Source organism: Salvelinus fontinalis, chromosome 29, assembly GCF_029448725.1.
Source record: "Salvelinus fontinalis isolate EN_2023a chromosome 29, ASM2944872v1, whole genome shotgun sequence".
NCBI lineage: Eukaryota > Metazoa > Chordata > Actinopteri > Salmoniformes > Salmonidae > Salvelinus > Salvelinus fontinalis.
The window spans coordinates 23,686,756-23,696,859 of record NC_074693.1 but is presented as its reverse complement, the minus strand read 5'-3'; the positions used below and the strand labels follow the sequence as shown (position 1 = coordinate 23,696,859).

The following is a 10,104-nucleotide window of genomic DNA, read 5'->3' as shown; positions in this document are numbered from 1 at the left end:
ATGTAAAGGTTTGCATTAGAATGTGAATAATTCACAAAATAGAGCTTCTTTGTGTTTTTTTTATACTCTTGAATAGACTCTTCAGCTTTTTTGGTCTATTATACAGTACTTGCGGTACATGTACACACACACACACAGAAAGAGGGAAAAAAGTCTGTCTGTCCTATTCAGTGTCTTTTCAAGCTGTGTTTTTTGTTGTTGAAATGATATTCAGTCAGTCTGTCTCTCATTCCTTTCAGCTTTATCTCTTTTTTCTCTGCCTTTGCTATTGTGTTGCTTTCAAACTCATACTATTACCTTATCAGTCTCATGTTTAACACTTCCTCTCTGTGCATACAGTAAATGTTGAGCAGAGGGAAACAGACACTTGAAACCAGGCCATTCAAATGTGCAGGAAACATGTTCCTCCTTTACACACATCTTTCTAATTTCATCCATTTAATTCACAGTGATGGGCAGAGATAGAGGAGTTTGACAGGCAACGAAGTTGAGATTTTGCCACGTCTGTGGATTTGGCATCGACTAGTGGCTATGATAATATATTACTCAATGTATGGCTTCATTATAAAGATATTGAATAGGTAAATAGATTTAACTTATTGATTTTTATTGATTAAAAAGATAAATCAAGAGAACACATTTTTACAAACATGGAGGATATAACGACAAAAACCCAAACGTTTTAAAAGTTGGGCTCGTCCGGGATTTGAACCCGGGACCTCTCGCACCCAAAGCGAGAATCATACCCCTAGACCAACGAGCCATAGAAATTATATTTGCAGACAATCTTTTAAAACCAACCTATTACGTGTCAACATTGACAGGACAAAGAATGTACGGCCTCATGCCACGTTAAGTGCACTTTTAAACACTCCCACTTCACTCTGTCCAGCCCCGGTGGCGGTGCTGACTTTATAGACGTTAGCTGACAGCTCACGAAAACGATGCATACGCTCAATGGGGTAGAAGGGAGAAGTTGGATTCTGGATGGCCAGATAGCTACCAACAATGACAAGAAATGTCTATGTGGGTAATCGTAAGTAGCTAGTTTCATCTTGGTCTTGAAACAATGTCTTGTTTTGAGGTGTTTTGACTGATCTCATGTCAATGCTCATATTGCAGAAATTCGCTATCTAGAAAACCAACAACTGTAACGATGTATTTGAGAGACAAGTGCTTATGTGCAAATGTATTTATGTTTTCAATAAACATTGGAGACAAAATATAGTTTACATGTTAACAATCTAGGCCAACCTCATCTGTTTTGCCCCGTAGTCACGCGTGCGTCGGTTTTGTGTGCTGTTCTCATGACAGCGTTCACTGGTACACCGCCTTTGAAGCATGGGCATGAATATAAACCTCCGAGAGTGCGCATTCATGCATATGGGCCTCTGAGGGAGTCAGCCATTTACAGTGGCAAGAAAAGGTATGTGAACCCTTTGGAATTATCTGGATTTATGCATAAATTGGTCATAAAATTAGATCTGATCTTCATCTAAGTCACAACAACAGACAAACACAGTCCGCTTAAACTAATAACACACACATTATTGTATTGTTCTTGTCTATATTGAATACATAATTTAAACATTCACAGTGTAGGTTGGAAAAGGTATGTGAACCTCTAGGCTTTTGGCTAACCTCTAGGCTTCTCCAAAAGCTAATTGGAGTCATGAGTCAGCTAACCTGGAGTACAATCATTGAGACAATCATTTTATAGGGCAATCATTTTATAGGGCAGGGCAGCTCTAACCAACATCTCCAAGGTTGGAGATGTTGGTTAGAGCTGCCCTGCCCTATAAAAACACTCACAAAATTTGAGTTTGCTATTCAGAAGAAGCATTGTGAACCATGCCTTGAACAAGAGAGATCTCAGAAGACCCAAGATTAAGAATTGTTGACTTGTATAAAGCTGGAAAGTGTTGTAAAAGTATCTCTAAAAGCCTTGATGTCCATCAGTCCACAGTAAGACAAATTGTCTATAAATGGAGAAAGTTCAACACTGTTGCTACTCTCCCTAGGAGTGGCCGTCCTGGAAAGACGACAGCAAGAGCACAGCGCAGAATGCTCAATGAGGTTAAGAAGAATCCTAGAGTGTCAGCTAAAGACTTACAGAAATCTCTGGAACATGCTAACATCTCTGTTGACGAGTCTACGATACGTAAAACACTAAACAAGAATGGTGTTCATGGGAGGACACCACAGACGAAGCCACTGCTGTCCAAAAAAACATTGCTGCACGTCTGAAGTTCGCAAAAGAGCATCTGGATGTTCCACAGTGCTACTGTCCAAAATATTATATGGGCAGATGTAACTACAGTTGAGTTGTTTGGAAGGAACACACAACACTATGTGTGGAGAAAAAAAGGCACAGCACAGCAACATCAAAATCTCAATCCAACTGTAAAGTATGGTGGAGGGAGCATCATGGTTTGGAGCTGCTTTGCTGCCTCAGGGCCTGGACAGCTTGCTATTATCGACGGAAAAATAAATTACCAAGTTTATCAAAACATGTTGCAGGAGAATGTAAGGCTCTCTGTCCGCCAATTGAAGCTCAACAGAAGTTGGGTGATGCAACAGGACAATGACCCAAAACACAGAAGTAAATCAACAACAGAATGGCTTCAACAGAAGACAATACGCCTTCTGGAGTGGCCCAGTCAGTCCTGACCTCAACCTGATTGAGATGCTGTGGCATGACCTCGAGAGAGCGGTTCACACCAGACATCCAAAGAATATTGCTGAACTGAATCAGTTTTGTAAAGAGGAATGATCCAAAATTCCTCCTGACCGTTGTGCAGGTCTGATACGCAACTACAGAAAACATTTGGTTGAGGTTATTGCTGCCAAAGGAGGGTCCAACCAGTTATTAAATTCAAGGGTTCACACACTTTTTCCACCCTGCACTGTGAATGTTTATACGGTGTGTTCAATAAAGATATGAAAACGTATAATTGTTTGTTTGTTATTAGTTTAAGCACACTGTGTTTGCATATTGTTGTGACCTAGATGAAGATCAGATCAAATTGTACGACCAATTTAGGCAGAAGTCTAGGTATTTCCAAAGGGTTCACATACCTTTTTCTTGCCACTGTATATATGTTCATCCCACATTCAGCGGTTGTAAAGTCGTCAATGGTAACTGATTGCTTCGGCCTAACTTCCCCTACTCACCATATATCATCACTGATCTCCTGTTTGATAACCTTAGCAAATTATTTTAGACCCGTCCAGGCAATAGTGTGCAACTGCAGCCCGCACTTCAGGGCGTTCCTGCATGTGGGCATTCATGCATCTACAGGAACGCCCCCCCCCAGCGAATCTCCATATTTGGTGACTAACAAACGTATTTTGACATTATATCGCTTGCAGAGCTGTCTAATGGGAGTTTGAATCGTGGCTTCCTGGGCGTTAGAGAGGAGACACGTCATACTCATCGTCGACATCTCTAACTCACAGACACTGGGGCAGGTCTACATTCGTAGTGAAACACTGCTGATGTCAGGTCAGGTAGAGGTGGAAAATGTCAATTTTCCAACTAAACAAATGTCATGATAAGGTGTTGTTTGGTCATGATTGCATCTTCAAAGCTACACAAACAAAAACATAAAGGATTTTGGGAGATGTAGTTGCTTCTGTTTTATTATTATTTCTTCAAATCAGGTCCAGATTAAGAAATCACAGGCCGCATGGCTTTGGATTTTAATACCCCGGCACACTATCATTTTCTGTAAACAAATCCGTGAAACCAGCTGCAATTGGATGCGTGGTAAATTTGCTATTGAAGTAAAAGCCCTTTTATAATAAAGCCATAATAACGTCTGTCATGCGACTACAGTTGAGCAGAGGCGTTTTTAGGATTTCCACAAACGGGGAACATTTGTTAGCAGGGTCCCAAACAAAATGGATTTTTAAGAACGCATTTCATGCAATTCTACGTCATTTACACAATAAAAGACAGTTTAATATTTTTTAATACCACAATACCACAATGACCGAATCGAGTGGCCACTCTGAGATCAATCTGGTCTTGAATTCAAACAAACAATTGCCTAGGCCAATAAAGCAACAAACAGATTGTACAATATTAGGAGGCAATATACATACTGAACAAAAATCTAAACGCAACATGCAACAATTTCAACGTTTTTACTGAGTTAAAGTTCACATAAGGAAATCAGTCAATTGAAATGAATTTATTAGGCCCTAATCTATGTATTTCAAATTACTGGGCAGGGGCGCAGCCATGGGAGGGCCTGGGAGGGCCAAGGCCCACCCACTGGGGAGCCAGGCTCAGCCAATCAGAATTAGTTTTTCCTCACAAAAGGGCTTTATTACAGACAGAAATATTCCTCAGTTTCATCAGCTGTCTGGGTGGCTGGTCTCAGACAATCCCGCAGGTGAAGAAGCCGGATGTGAAGGTCCTGAGCTGGCATGGTTACACGTGGTCTGCGGTTGTGAGGCCGATTGGATATATTGCCACATTTTCTAAAATTAAGTTGGAGGTGGCTTATGGTATTGAAATTAACATTAAATTCTCTGGTAACAGCTCTGGTGGACATTCCTGAAATCAGCATGTCAATTGCACACTCCCTCAAAACTTGTGACATCTGTGGCATTGTGTTGTGTGACAGAACTGCACATTTTAGAGTGGCCTTTATTGTCCCCAGCGCAAGCTGCACCTATGTAATTATACTGTTTAATCAGCTTCTTGATATGCCACACCTGTCAGGTGGATGGATTATCTTAGTCTAGGAGAAATGCTCACTAACAGGGATGTAAACAAATTTGTTCACAACATTTGAGAGAAAAAAGCTTTTAGTGCGAATGCAACATTTCTGGGATCTTTTATTTCAGGTCATTAAACATGGGACAAACAATTTACAATATCTCAAGATGAGCTACTTTGAAAAACAGTATTGCTGTTCACAAAAAAAATGGGAGTTGTTGAGATTTGTTTTCTTCTATTGGTTCAGCAGATTAGTCTTCTCTTTTCAGCACACAGATTCGTCTTCTCTTTCCAGCACACAGATTAGTCTTCTCTTTGCAGCACACAGATTAGTCTTCTCTTTTCAGCACACAGATTAGTCTTCTCTTTTCAGCAGACAGATTAGTCTTCTCTTTCTAGCACACAGATTAGTCTTCTCTTTTTAGCACACAGATTAGTCTTCTCTTTCCAGCACACAGATTAGTCTTCTCTTTTCAGCAGACAGATTAGGCTTCTCTTTTCAGCACACAGATTAGGCTTCTCTTTTCAGCACACAGATTAGTCTTCTCTTTTCAGCACACAGATTTGTTTTCTCTTTTCAGTAGACAGATTATTCTTCTCTTTTCAGCACACAGATTCGTTTTCTCCTTTCAGCAGACAGAATAGTCTTCGTCTTTCAGCAGACAAATTAGTCTTCTCCTTTCAGCAGACAGATTAGTCTTCTCCTTTCAGCAGACAGATTAGTCTTCTCTTTGCAGCACACAGATTAGTTTTCTCTTTTCAGCACACAGATTAGTCTTCTCCTTTCAGCAGACAGATTAGTCTTCTCCTTTCAGCAGACAAATTAGTCTTCTCCTTTCAGCGACAGATTAGTCTTCTCCTTTCAGCAGACAGATTAGTCTTCTCCTTTCAGCAGACATATTAGTCTTCTCCTTTCAGCAGACAGATTAGTCTTCTCCTTTCAGCACACAGATTAGTCTTCTCCTTCCAAGCACACAGATTAGTCTTCTCCTTTCAGCAGACAAATTAGTCTTCGTCTTTCAGCAGACAAATTAGTCTTCTCCTTCCAGCAGACAGATTAGTCTTCTCCTTTCAGCAGACAGATTAGTCTTCTCCTTTCAGCACACAGATTAGTCTTCTCCTTTCAGCACACAGATTAGTCTTCTCCTTTACATTTACATTTTAGTCATTTAGCAGACGCTCTTATCCAGAGCGACTTACCTTTCATCAGACAGATTAGTCTTCTCCTTTCATCAGACAGATTAGTCTTCTCTTTTCAGCAGACAGATTAGTCTTCTCCTTTCAGCAGACAAATAACTTTTCTCCTTTCAGCAGACAAATTAGTCTTCTCCTTTCAGCAGACAGATTAGTCTTCTCTTTTCAGCAGACAGATTGGTCTTCTCCTTCCAAGCAGACAGATTAGTCTTCTCTTTTCAGCAGACAGATTAGTTTTCTCCTTTCATTAGACAGATTAGTCTTCTCTTTTCAGCAGACAGATTAGTCTTCTCCTTTCAGCAGACAAATTAGTCTTCTCGTTTCAGCAGACAGATTAGTCTTCTCTTTTCAGCAGACAGATTGGTCTTCTCCTTCCAAGCAGACAGATTAGTCTTCTCTTTTCAGCTGTAGGTATTTGCTTTCCAAACGGTACGTTTTTCTTGCGATTGTATTTTGAAATTTGAAAAAGGCAAACAGACAGGTGCAACCAACCTATAGAAATATAATCCATAGATGGCAGTTCCCATTAAAACCATGACTGGCAGGCATTGCTAGTGTAAATCAAATTGCCAGGGTAAGTTGTTTGAAAGCCCTTCTATGGATTATATGTCTATGGTCAAGACACAACAAGCTGAATATTTGGCTCAGATGCTGGCCAAGTTGTGGCCTTCCCAACTATAGGCAACCGGTAACTGCCAAAATAAAGGAAACACTTGAGTAAATGAGGGATACAAATGATATGTTATGGTGTGGCATGCATTTTCCTGACATGGCTTAGGTCATCTTGTAGAATCTATGCCAAGACGCATCGAAGCTGAAGCTGTTCTGGCAGCTTGTGGTGGCCAAACACCCTGTCTTTTATTTTTTATTTTGGCAGTTACCTGTATTTGCTTGTGATGAAATTTAATTCACACTTATGTTTTTGTAAACTATTGATCTTTTGTGGCCAAATTATTAAAACATTAAATATATATATTACATAATATATACCGTATTTCCATTATCTGTATTTTTGTTATTTTTGCTGCCTCTTGGGTCCTAGCCCCGCTAAACCCCTGCATTAATTCGGCTCTGCCTAAGATTATATCAAAGATAGGCAAACACACACACAGACACACAATTTGTCAAGTGGAACATCATGTCGGTTTTCACCTGTCATTGTCTTTTATCAAATCTAGGATAACAGTAAGGACTGATTTGGCCATAAAATCAGATGGAACTGTACATTTTTCCTCAGATTTCTTTGTGCACCATGGTTAAATTGGTCATCCAATTGGAGCATGAGTTTTGTCTTGTGGATGTGCCCCACAGCTGAACCCTTTATGCCAGGCACCACAGGCTGAAATTACATTTTTGCATCTACCTATATACACTGCTCAAAAAAATAAAGGGAACACTTAAACAACACAATGTAACTCCAAGTCAATCACACTTCTGTGAAATCAAACTGTCCACTTAGGAAGCAACACTGATTGACAATAAATTTCACATGCTGTTGTGCAAATGGAATAGACAAAAGGTGGAAATTATAGGCAATTAGCAAGACACCCCCAAAAAAGGAGTGATTCTGCAGGTGGTGATCACAGACCACTTCTCAGTTCCTATGCTTCCTGGCTGATGTTTTGGTCACTTTTGAATGCTGGCGGTGCTCTCACTCTAGTGGTAGCATGAGACGGAGTCTACAACCCACACAAGTGGCTCAGGTAGTGCAGTTCATCCAGGATGGCACATCAATGCGAGCTGTGGCAAAAAGGTTTGCTGTGTCTGTCAGCGTAGTGTCCAGAGCATGGAGGCGCTACCAGGAGACAGGCCAGTACATCAGGAGACGTGGAGGAGGCCGTAGGAGGGCAACAACCCAGCAGCAGGACCGCTACCTCCGCCTTTGTGCAAGGAGGAGCACTACCAGCGCCCTGCAAAATGACCTCCAGCAGGCCACAAATGTGCATGTGTCAGCATATGGTCTCACAAGGGGTCTGAGGATCTCATCTCGGTACCTATTGGCAGTCAGGCTACCTCTGGCGAGCACATGGAGGGCTGTGCGGCCCCACAAAGAAATGCCACCCCACACCATGACTGACCCATCGCCATACCGGTCATGCTGAAGGATGTTGCAGGCAGCAGAACGTTCTCCACGGCGTCTCCAGACTCTGTCACGTCTGCTCATGTGCTCAGTGTGAACCTGCTTTCATCTGTGAAGAGCACAGGGCGCCAGTGGCGAATTTGCCAATCTTGGTGTTCTCTGGCAAATGCCAAACGTCCTGCACGGTGTTGGGCTGTAAGCACAACCCCCACCTGTGGACGTCGGGCCCTCATACCACCCTCATGGAGTCTGTTTCTGACCGTTTGAGCAGACACATGCACATTTGTGGCCTGCTGGAGGTCATTTTGCAGGGCTCTGGCAGTGCACCTCCTTGCACAAAGGTGGCGGTAGCGGTCCTGCTGCTGGGTTGTTGCCCTCCTACAGCCTCCTCCACGTCTCCTGATGTACTGGCCTGTCTCCTGGTAGCGCCTCCATGCTCTGGACACTACGCTGACAGACACAGCAAACCTTTTTGCCGCAGCTCGCATTGATGTGCCATCCTGGATGAACTGCACTACCTGAGCCACTTGTGTGGGTTGTAGACTCCGTCTCATGCTACCACTGGAGTTAGAGCACCGCCAGCATTCAAAAGTGACCAAAACATCAGCCAGGAAGCATAGGAACTGAGACGTGGTCTGTGATCACCACCTGCAGAATCACTCCTTTTTTGGGGGTGTCTTGCTAATTGCCTATAATTTCCACCTTTTGTCTATTCCATTTGCACAACAGCATGTGACATTTATTGTCAATCAGTGTTGCTTCCTAAGTGGACAGTTTGATTTCACAGAAGTGTGATTGACTTGGAGTTACATTGTGTTGTTTAAGTGTTCCCTTTATTTTTTTGAGCAGTGTATTTTCAGATGTGTTGGTATTTTGGTCCATTAATATTAGTATTTTCAAAAAGTAAACATAAAAATGTAAAAGTCTTGATGAAAATGTATATTTTCTTCAGTATATCACACAACTGTCATAAAAATGTCATGAATTGTAACCACTTTAATATGGACATAAATCCATAATTTCAAAACACATTACATTGAATTACACATAATTTAAAAGCCCATTTCATAGAGAATGTAACAAACTGGACTATATGTAGTAACTTTGAATTCATGGTGATGCATCTATATTCACCAAATGTTGTGTGGTTATCCTTAGATATATTCTCGGGACTTCCCCAGAGTGAATTGTTGATATGTTGTAAATGTTTTATTCTGGATAGCGTTTTCTTTACAAAAATATGCCAAAAATGTCTTTAGTATTTTACAGATGGAAAGATTTAAAAAGTATTTATCCACAATCTGCTCTGAGTAAATCCAGTCCTGGAGTGTCTTAACAAAATGAAACAAAAATATTTAGACTGACTTAATCCAGTGCCCCGAAAAATGGATTTGCCGGATATGGACATATGCACATATTCAATGACATATCACCTAATTTAAATATTTTAATCCGATACTTTAGAATTTTTTTAATACAAATAAATATTATATTTGTATCTACATTCAACTGGTAAAAGTTGATTTGTGATATGATTACGAGGGAAAAAATCCTCTATTAGGGCGTGGTGACTGGCTCTAACGCAACCTTATTTGAGCTTTTTCTCAGACAGGTCATTAGTGTTTGAATAGCTGCAAGAACATGCCAATATTTTCCTCATATCCATTAGGTAGTAATGGTTCCAATAACGTGTTAGTGTAAAGAGAGAGAGAGAGAGACTAGAAGATTTAGCAAGAGAAAGTGATTGTGAGATAGAGAGGAGATTGAAAGGGAGCGAGAGAGGGAGAGTAAATGTAGTCGAGGTGAGGATCAGAGTTCAAGCTAATCATTGACAAAATGTGTGTGTGCCTGCATGTGTGTTCCTGACCGTATGAGTCAGTGTTGGGGAGTGTGGTTGTGCATGCCCAATGTACATTATGTGTCAGAGAGAGGGAGGAGGACAGAGTAAAGGAAAGAGAGAGGGAGGAAGACAGGGTAAAGGAGAGAGAGAGAGGAGGACAGTGTAAAGGAGAGAAAGAGGGAGGAGGACAGAGTAAAGGAGAGAAAGAGGGAGGAGGACAGAGTAAAGGAGAGAGAGAGAGGGGGAGGAGGACAGAGTAAA

General features: G+C 41.3%; 1 non-coding gene across 1 annotated transcript; it reads right to left on the bottom strand.

Annotated features, from left to right (window-relative positions):
* Positions 1-691: 691 nt before the first annotated feature.
* trnap-ugg (transfer RNA proline (anticodon UGG)) lies at positions 692-763 on the bottom strand. The gene has a single exon. It is a non-coding gene; the product is annotated as a tRNA-Pro (tRNA).
* Between the last annotated feature and the right edge of the window lie 9,341 nt (positions 764-10,104).